Below are 10,757 nucleotides of genomic sequence, written 5' to 3' on the forward strand. Positions count from 1 at the left end.
GATTCTTCCAAAGGTTCCTTTGTTGTTCAGGATTGTTTTGGCTATCCTGGGTTTTTTGTTTTTCTATACAAAGTTGGAACTTTGATGGGGATTGCATTAACTCTGCTTGCTTTTAGTAAGATGGACATTTTTAGTATGTTAATCCTACCTATCCATGAGCATGGGAGATCCTTTCCATCTTCTGATATTTTCTTTAATTTATTTCTTCAGTGATTTCTTTCTCTGCCCATTTATCATTTATATAAAGGAGGGCTACTGATTTCTTTGAGTTAATTTTATATCTAGCCACTTTGCTGAAGGTGTTTATCAGGTATAGTTCTCTGGTAGAATTTTGGGGATTGCTTATGTATGCTATCGTAGTGTCTGTGAATAGCGATACTTTGACTTCTTCCTTTCCAACTTGTATTCCCTTTATCTCCTTTTGCTGTCTTATTGCTCTAAATAGAACTTCAAGAACTATATTGAATAAATAGGGGGGATGTGGGCAGCCTTGTACCTGATTTGAATGGAATCGCTTTAAGTTTCTCCGCTTATTCTGATACAGGCTATTGGTTTGCTGTATTATTGCTTTTTATTATATTTAGGTATGTGCCTTAAATCCCTGATTTTTCCACGACTTTTTTTGTTGTTGTTGTTTTTGTTTTTTCGAGACAGGGTTTCTCTGTGTAGCCCTGGCTGTCCTGGAACTCACTCTGTAGATCACTCTGTAGGTCAGGCAGACTGTAGATCCACCTGCCTCTGCCTCCCAAGTGCTGGGATTAACCGCTGGGCTTTTAACATGAAGGGGGTGCTAGATTTGTCAAAGGCTTTTCAGCATCTAATGGAATGATCATGTGATTTTTGTCTTTCAGATTGTTTATAGAGTAGATTATGTTGATGGTTCATATAATGAACCATCCTTGCATCCCTGGGATGAAGACTACTTGATTGTAGTGAATGATATTTTTGATGTGTTCTTGGATTTTGAAAGAATTTGATTATTTTTCTGTTGATGTTCATAAGTGAAATTGGTTCCAAGTTCTCTTTCTTTGTTGAGTTTTTGTATGGTTTCAGTATTAGGGTAACTATGGCTTCATAGAATGAGTTTGGCAGTGTTTCTTCTGTTTCTATTTTGTGGAATAGTTTGAGAAGTATTGATGTTAGCTCTTTGAATATCTGGTAAATTCTGCCCTAAAACCTTCTGGCCTTTTTTGGTTGGGAGTCTTTAAATGACTGTTTTGGTTTCTTTAGGGATTATGCAACTGCTTAGATAGTTTACCTGAACTTGACTTAACTTTGGTATGCAATATCTGTCTAGAAATTCATTCATTTCATTTAGATTTTCCAGTTTCATGGAGTACAAGCTTTTAAAGTACGACCTAATGATTTTTTTTTTGATTTCCTCAGTTTCTGTTGTTATGCCTCCCCTTTCATTTCTGATTTTGTTAATTTGGATATTATCTCTGTGCCTTTTCTTTAGTTTAAGCTATGGGTTTGTCTGTTTTGTTGATTTTTCTCAAAGAACCAGGTCTTGGTTTTGTTGATTCTATGTATTGTTCTCTTTGTTTCTAATTGATTGATTTCAGCCCTGAGTTTGACTATTTCCTTTTGTCTACTTCTCATGGGTGTGTTTGCTTCTTTCAGTTGTAAGTTTTCAGGTGAGCCATTAAGTTGTTAGTATGAGATCTATCCAAATTCTTTATGAATGAACTTAGTGCTATGAATTTTCCTTTTAGCAATGCTTTCATTGTATCCCATAAGTTTGAGTGTGTTGTGCCTTCATTTTCATTGAATTCTAGAAAATCTTTAATTTCTTTTTTTCTTCCCTGACCAAGTTATTGAGTAGAGAGACGTTCCGTTTCCATGAGTATGTGGGCTTCTGTTGTGTCTGTTGTTGAAGTTCTGCCTTAATCTATGATGAATTGATAGGATACAAGGGGTTATTTCAACTTTCTTATATCTGTGGAGGTTTCCTTTGTGCCTGATTATATGGTCGATTTTTTGAGATGGTTCTGTGAGATCTGAGAAGAAAGTATATTATTTTCTTTTGGGGTGAAAGTTTCTATAAATATCTGTCAAATCCATTCGGTTTATGACATCTGTTAGCTTCATTGTTTTTCTGTTTACTTTGTGCTTCAATGAAAACTGAGACCTGTCCACTGATGAGAGTGGGGTGTTGAAGTCCCCCACTATTGTGTGGGGTTTAATGTGTGCTTTGAGCTTTAGTAAAGTTTCTTTGACGAATGTGGGTACCCTTAAATTTGAGGCATAGTTGTTGAGAATTGAGACATTATCTTGGTAGATTTTTCCTTTGAGTATGAAGTGTCCTTCCCTATCTCTTCTGATAACTTTTGGTTGAAAGTATTTTATTGGGTATTAGAATGTCTACTCCAGCTTCTTTCTTGGGTCCATTTGCTTGGAAAACCTTTTTCTAGCCCTTTACTCTGAGGTAGTGTCTATGTTTGTTGCTGAGGTATGGTTCTTGTATGTAGAAGAATGATTGATCCTGTTTACATATCCAGTCTTGTTAACCTATGTCTTTTTATTGGTGAATTGAGTCCATTGATGTTGAGAGATATTAATGACCAATGTTTGTTAGTTCCAGTTATTTTAATGTTGGAAGTGTTACTGAGTATGTGTGATTATCTTCTTTCGGTTTTGCTATGTGTTGATTAATTTCTTGTGGGTTTTTTGGGTGCACTTACCCTCTTTGTGTTAGACTTTTACTTCTATTATCCTCTGTAGGTCTGGATTAGTTGAAGGATGTTGTTTAAATTTGTTTTTGTCATAGAATATCTTATTCTCGCCATCTGTGGTGATTGAGAGTTTTACTGGGTATAGTAATCTGGAGTGATATCTGTGTTCTCTTAGAATACATGACATCTCTCCAGGATCTTCTGGCTTTTAGAGTCTCTGTCGAGAAGTCAGGTGTAATTCTGATGGGTCTGCATTTATATGTCACTTGGGCTTTTTCTCTTGCAGCTTTTAATATTCTTTCTTTGTTCTGTATAATTTTGTTCTATATGTGGCAGGAGGATTTTCTTTTCCGGTCTAATTTATTTGGTGTTCTCTAAGCTTCTTATATGTTTATAGCCATCTCTATTTTTAGGTTAGGGAAGTTTTCTTCTATGATTATTGTTGAAGATGACTTCTGGCCCTTTGAACTCAGAATTTTTACCCTCTTTTATTCCTGTTATTCTAAGGTTTGCTCTTTTTATAATGTTCCAAATTTCCTGGATGTTTTGAGTTAGAAACTTTCCCTAACTATACTATTTTTCTATTCTTTGTTCCATGTATACTTTCCTCTGTAGTATCTTCTATGCCTGAGATTCTCTCTTCCATCTCTTGTATTCTTTTGGTGATGTTTGCATCTGTAGTTCCTGTTCTTTTTCCTAGGTTTCTGTCTCCAAGTTTGCCTCCATTTGTGTTTTCTTTATTGCTTCTGTTTCTATTGGACCATTTTATTGACTTCCTTCGCTATTTCAATTGAATTTTCCTGTATTTCTCTTTAAGGGATTTATTTGTTTCTTCTTTAAGTGTTTCTACCTTTTTGATTGTGTTTTCTTGTATTTCTCTAAGGAAATTATTTATATCCTCTTTAAAGCCTCTATCATCTTCATGAGATGAAATTTGAGGTCACAGTCTTTTTCTTTATAAGTGTGTTTGGATATCCAGGGCTTGCTGTAGTAGGAGAGCTGGGTTCAGATGGTGTTGTATTGGCTTCTGTTATGTTTGACAGCTAGGTGACTCTGGTGTTGATTGTCCTGAGTGTCAGAAGTTGGATGGAACCTCCCAGGAGACATGTCTCAGATTTGAGCAGGCCTTGGAGGCAGACAGAGCTGTGGGATAAGGAGGGCATGCTGCTCTGTGCCTGCTGCTGGTGCAGGCAGGAACCAAAAGGAAGATAGAGCTCCAGCTGGTGGGGGTAGAGCCCACAACTGCTAGGCTTGCTGGGGTCCTCACCAGTGGGGGTATTGGGGTAGGAAGGTGGGGGTGTTTCACCTGTATGTGTTGGGTTAGAGCCTGGCTATTGGGAGACAGGTATCGCTGTAGTGTGGGGCATACTGGGTTGCTCCATGTCCCCCTCCCCACCTTTTTTTTCTTTTTTTCTTTTTTTTTTTTTTAAGCTTTCTGTGAGCAGATGACATACTGCTTTGGCTCTTAGAATCTTTGTGTTTCTTGTCAGTATTTACTGAGCCTTAGTTTTAGGGATTGTTATAGACATATCAGTTGGTGTTGGGGCTCCTTTGGGTAACTTTTAAAGGAAGATGCAGTTGTATGTCTCTGTAATCTCTTTTGGACAGTTTAGAACACCATGTTTCCGTCTTGCCTTCTCTTCTCCCTCTCTGTTTTTTCCTGCCCCCCTCCCAAAGTTTTCAACTGTGTTATACTGGCTGGCCTTGAACTCATCAAGATTATCCACCTCTGACTACCAAACGACCAGGTTGAAATGGCGTTAAGGCTTTAATGAATATATGTATGAAATTTTACTGTACCAAGAGAACTACTTTTTACCTTTTGGGCAGCAATCCAAAAGTTTGTCAAAGTGCTCTATCTGAAACTTTGTGAAACTAGATAGCATGCATTTACAATGAGGGTGCATTTGACAGTTTTTGAAATGTTGGTGATCTTTTTATCTTTGACCCACAAACCCACTTCTAGGAATCTATTTTAAAAGCACTTCTGCCACGAGTCTAAAGTGATATGTAGACAATTACTCACTGTGTCTTCTGTAATACAAGAGATTAAAAGTAAGCCATTGGAGGAGAAGCGTTGTATAACAGGGATGTAATCACCCAATGTGAGTGTGTGGCTGGGAGAATAACAGAATCAGATCTATAGTATATTTAATGATAGGAAATGAGTCACCCTAATACAGTACGTGAGCAGGAGCAAGCTTCAGGGTAGCATATTGTAGGTAGCTACTTTTGGAGTAAGAAAAATACTTTTGTAAAACAAAAAAAATTAAATGTTGGATAAACTAGAAAATGTTTAACAAAATGATTTAATAAATCAAGTAATGAAAATAGTTACCTAAAGAGAAGTAAGGGCAGGAAAGGGTGATAAGGAAAAAAGTTTGACCTTTGAACTCGGGCAAATATTTACATATTCACACACAAGCTTTATCAACATAAAAAGGAAAGCCTAAAAGTAAAAGATTTTAGGAAACTTAGTTTGCTGAGTTGGTAACATATCATTGGATTTTACTATCAAGTTTGTTATATCAGACTTATCACAGCATTTTTCAAATAGTACATTTTATTCAATATTTAATAACAATCTGCTCAGTTTAGGATCTCCCCTCCTTTTTTAAATTTCCTTCCCCACTTCCCCTCCTCTGTCTCTCTGTTTCTCTTCACCTCCCCCCCAACCCCCACCCCGTGGGAGGAGGTGTAGGGAATATCTCCTGTAGTCCTATAGAATTGAATTCTAGATCCTCCTGCCTGTGTACCTCCTGGTTGCTGGGATTATAGGCATGTACTGTATGCCAGGCTGATTGGACAGTTTTGAGGGGTAGCAGGTGGACAGGGAATCTAGCTTTCTCTTGTCTTCTGACTTCCTTTGGTGTGCATAAGAGTCTTGTCTTCTTTCTTTCATGATAAGTTATTCCTTTAAAGAATTTTCTGCCTTTGATTTCAGTTTTTGCATATTACATATTTTTCATTCTCTTTTGGATTCGCTTATCTTGGGAACTTTCAGAATTATTTCATTTCTACAGAATTCTTGCCCATTATATTTTCTTTCTGAAATTCTGGTTAAAGACTTGGTCTGTATTCTATGCATATATATTTATCTCTGGAGTTTTGTTCTACTCCATTGTTTCCAATACTTTTATTTTTAATTATATGTATATATGTGTGTCAGAGTATGGGTGTGTGCACATTGCCGCAGTGTTTGTGGAGGCCAGAAGAGGGCATCAGTCCCTTGGAGCTGAACTCACAGACAGTTGTGAGCTGCCTGTTGTGGGTGCCAGGAACTGAGGTCAGAGCCTCTGGGAGGGCACGTAGTACATGCTCTTAACCAATGAGACTGCATATCACCTGTATCACTGAAGGGTTTATTTTAGTTATGGAGACAAACAGTGTAGGTCCTTCAAATTGATTTTTCAAATTCTTGTTCAGGTGGAAATAATATTAATTTAAGTCATCCTTTAACCATGAGTTATTTGAAAATATGTTTGTTGGCATTCCTGCTGGAATTGAAAGGAATCCTGGGATTTATTTATTTATTTATTTATTTGCCCATTACTCTGTTGATTATTGAGAGAGAATTGAAATCTCCCAACTACAACACAGGTCTTATTAGCTGTGTTTCTTTCTAAATTTATTATTAGAATTATTATTATTATTATTTATATTATTATTTCTAAATTTATTATTTAATATTTATTTCTAAATATTATTACTAGCTTTTATTTTCAGCTGTGTTTATTTCTAAATGTCTGTTTTGTTCCGTACCTTGTGTGTTAAGATTGCAGGTTCCTAAAGAATTGACCCCTTTATGACTAGACAGTAACTCTGACTGTCCAGGAACTCACTGTGTAGACTAGGATAGTCTTGAACTCACAGAGATCCACCTACCTCTGCCTTTCTAGTCCTGGCATTAAAGGCGTGCTTGATCCCTCCATCCCCTGCTAGACAGTACTTTCTGATGCTAATCCTTGCTGTTTAGTCTACTTTGTATGACATTATGATAAACTACACGACTTTTTGGGAGGTTTGTTTGATTTTCCTTGTGAAGAAGCCTGGTTACTATTTTAGCTTGCTGTATCTTCTACTGCATTTTTACTACTTACTTACGTAAACCCAGTGAGACAGAACAACACAGGTAACATGATGGAGGTTTATTATAAGTAGATATCAAAGGACCAGGAGAAGATAAGCACTCATTACCAGCCAGCCCCTCAAGGCCTAGGGAAGCAGTCCACGGTAGATGAAGTCTTGTTTGTATAATGCAGGTAAAGAATTACAGAAAACAAGCAGCTATCCTGAGTATATAACCCAGTGGCAATATTATTCATTGGGCTTAAAACATGGAAGGATATGTTGTTTCCAAGACAACAGGAACAGAGATCTGGGTGTTCCAGTCAGCCTCCCATTTCAAGATGTTGCATCCCTAACATAGAGAACTACAATTGAGAAAGAGAGAAGTAAAAAAATTCTGAATAACTTGTTCTGAATGTATGAATGTATAGTGTGTGTGTGTGTGTGTGTGTGTGTGTGTGTGTGTGTGTGTAGGGGGTTGCTAATGGTATGTAGCTCAGCAGCAGAGCACTTGGGTGGCATGTGTGAGCCCCTGGATCCAGTTTCCAGCATCTCAGGAAAATAGTATAGGAGCTGGAGAGAGAGCTCAGCAGAGAGAGCTCAGCAGAGAGCACTTGCTGCTCTTAGTTCCTAACACCTATGTGTTAGCTCACAGCTATCTGTAACTACAGTTCCAGAGACTGATGGCCTCTTCTAGCCTCTGCATGCATTTACACATGTGATGCACATACATACATACATACATACATACATACATGCAGGCAGTAAAGTGTGTTTCTGTTGCTATTATGATATGTGAGTCTTTTGATAGAAAGCACATAATTCATTCAGTTAACAGATGGAATGCAGTGACGATACCATTAAATTATACCAGTGATTTGATAGTCATCTCAGTGTATCTAAATATACTGTGTTAACAGTCTAACAATGTATTTCTCAACATATCCCCAGCACTGGCATTGTGTGTGTGTGTGTCTGTGTTGGTAGCAAGCCATTAATGGCATGATTGGCCGAGTACAGATTACTGATTTACATTTTATGCCTTAACTCACTTTTCTCCATAGACGTCAGAATTGATGTCCTAACTAGGAATGATCCCACCTCTGATCATTCACCTCGTGTCGCTTGACCAGGTGCATGTAACTAGACCTCATATCCACGTCTCTTTCATAGACATGAACAAAGTTATGCATGCTGACTATTCTAAAACTATAAACTCTGCATCAGTCTTACATTGAGAGGCTAAGACTAAAAAGACTAAAAGTGAGATAGCAAGTCATGCGTCTTAGAATCCAGAAGATTAAAGCATTTAACTTAAGTGGAGATGGGCAGTGAACAGAAAAACTTTTGGTTTTTTGAGACAGGGTTTCTCTGTGTAGTCCTGGCTGTCCTGGAACTCACTCTGTAGACCAGGCTGGCCTCGAACTCAGAAATCCGCCTGCCTCTGCCTCCCAAGTGCTGGGATTAAAGGCGAGCACCACCACCGCCCAGCAACAGAAAAACTTTTAAAGACTTATTTTTGTTAGAGAATGCAGAAGAAACAAAAGAACGTTTGTAGAGTTAGTAAGTTCCAACTTAACAAGCAAGTAAGTAGTGCTTTGTTTAATTTGTTTCTGAAATATATTCTACATTCGTGTTGTGCATTGGTAAAAAGAAACAGTTTGTATTATTTGCTTTATGATTTCTCTAAAGTGACTCCTTCCTTGCCTGTGTGGTTTTAAATGACTCCCTAAAAGTAATTTTTTAAAAATTATGTGTTCCAAATTATCCCTGCTTTTCCTAGGATGGTGTGTCTAATAAAGACTTATTTCGGTTAGGCATTGATTATATTTGCTGTTTGATATGAAATGTCTTGGCTTTTTGTTAGGTTTTGGTTTGCTTGCCAATTTTTGTACTGGAAACACCTATGATTTGGGGATGAAACTGAGGGAGAAATTCAAACTTGGGATCTAACACCACCAAGTTAGGGAGGATACGAGAGAGAAAGCCTCGCTGCTTCTTTTGAAAAAAGTGAATTGTTGTCACCTGATTTTAATGAGAAGATAGAGATATGCTGCACAGACTTACCAGGTTCCAGCCCAGGTTAGACCTTTTGTGTACATTACTTATTCTTAAAGCAATCCTACCTTGAATGTTCTGATAAACTTGGAACAATTAGCACATTAACTGGAACACTACAAGTTGTAACTGCCAGTGTGATAGTTCAGTGTTACTGTTTTACAGAAAACGTATTTTTTAAAGATCATTAAGAGTTATAAACAATAAAGAGGGTTAATGTAGGTCTGTATGGTGTATGTGGCTTTAAAGCCAATGCTAGGTTTACTTCTGTTATTGTTAAATGTTTTTTTGTTTCTTTTTTTTTTGTTGTTGTTGTTGTTGGTTTGGTTTGTTTCTGTTTTGTGCTGGGTATTGAACCCAAGACCTTTTGGCATGTTCTGTCAGTGAGGTATGCCCCTTACTATAGTATCTGTCTGTTTAAATACTTACCATCCTATCAGGCAGGATTCAGACCACAAACTTTCCATTCAGAGTATGGGACCATGAGTAAGTCATAGTAACTCTGAATATAATAGAGCTGATATGGGGAAGGTTATAGGTCCTTGGACTCTTCCAGAACCAGGTGAGAGGTTCATACAGAAGCTAGCAAGTCTTTGAATTGGATAAGGTTTCTTTCTTGGGGCTTGGAAGGTATTTATTTACTTCTGAAAGAATTCAAATGTCTTTGAAGGGTCCTGCTTCCTTTTTCTAGACATAGCCACTGCTGTAATTTTTTGTTAATCATCATTAGGCTTTTCTAGTTTTATTAGTTTTGTGTGCTTTCTTGAATGTTCATTTTGATTCAGCCAATTTCTTTGTTTCATAATTTGTGTTCATTTTGTTACTATTTAGCTATTATTTGAATGTGGCACACGAGCTTATTGCTACTGTACAGACATTTAGACTGTTATAAAGGAAGACTTTTATGTAAAATGTTACTGGTATTCTTAGAACATGTCTCTAGATGGTAAAGTATGAGTTTTCTGTATGTTTTTTTTAGTTGTGGATTACAGATATGTGCTTTGTGCAAAGGGAGTTGTACATTTACTCAACAAATGTCTATTGAACATCATGTTGCCAGGCCCATTTGTTTGGTGCTTTGGATTATCAGTGAACTTAAGAGACCAAACATATCTGTCTTTATGGAATTTATATTGTGCTTGGGATAGCCAGGTACTAAGTAGACAGCGTAAGTAGATAACATAGGAAAGTGATAAGTGACAGGGAAAGGGAGACAGTCTTAGAGCCGGTAAAAGGGTCAGATGTGCAGGAAGACAGACACTCTCAAAGGCAGTGGGACCCAGGACAATGGAGCTGGCTTTATTCAGAGCATTAAACAGTTTATACTGAGGGTTAGGAAAGATCATGAGTAAAGTTCTCAAGAGTTCAAGCTGTATACAACCACAAGGACAAGCCATATGCGGCAAAAACATGTAGAGCCATGTAAAGGACAGTTTCAACATTTAATTGAACAGCAGCATCAAGCAACAGTGAATACTCTAAAGTAAAGCCACTCCTATCTGTTAAACCTGAGATGAGCATGAAAACACAGTCCAAGAAAGGGCTGGGTTTTTTGTTCTGTTTTGTTTTTTAACTATTTCACTTTGAAAGCAATTACAGACTCACAGGACATCATAGTATTATTTTTTTATGAAATGATTATGTCTTCCATAACCACAATATGATATCAAAACCAGAGACTAGCATGGTAGTGGATGCACTTGTGTTCCATTTCATCCTATGTATAGAGTGTAGATTTATGTAACCACTGTTAGTACAAAATAATGATTCTCCTTTAAAAGGATTCGGAAGATGGGCATAGTGGAACATGGCTGTTACCCAGAGATTTGAGTGGTACAGCCAACTAAGCCTGCAGGGGACATTCACATTCAAACCACGAGTGTCTGTGAACCTTGTTGAAGTTTCTATTATAAGATAGATCAGTGCTCTGTATGATACATATATATATATATATAT

General features: G+C 37.3%; 1 protein-coding gene across 2 annotated transcripts in view; it reads left to right on the top strand.

The window, feature by feature from the left end:
- Positions 1–10,757, top strand: part of Trim24 (tripartite motif containing 24) — a 99,779-nt gene that overhangs the window by 29,410 nt on the left and 59,612 nt on the right. The gene's annotated exons all lie outside the window — the stretch shown is intronic.

The sequence above is a fragment of the Grammomys surdaster genome, unplaced genomic scaffold (genome assembly GCF_004785775.1).
Source record: "Grammomys surdaster isolate TR1022 unplaced genomic scaffold, NIH_TR_1.0 186, whole genome shotgun sequence".
Taxonomy (NCBI): Eukaryota; Metazoa; Chordata; class Mammalia; order Rodentia; family Muridae; genus Grammomys; species Grammomys surdaster.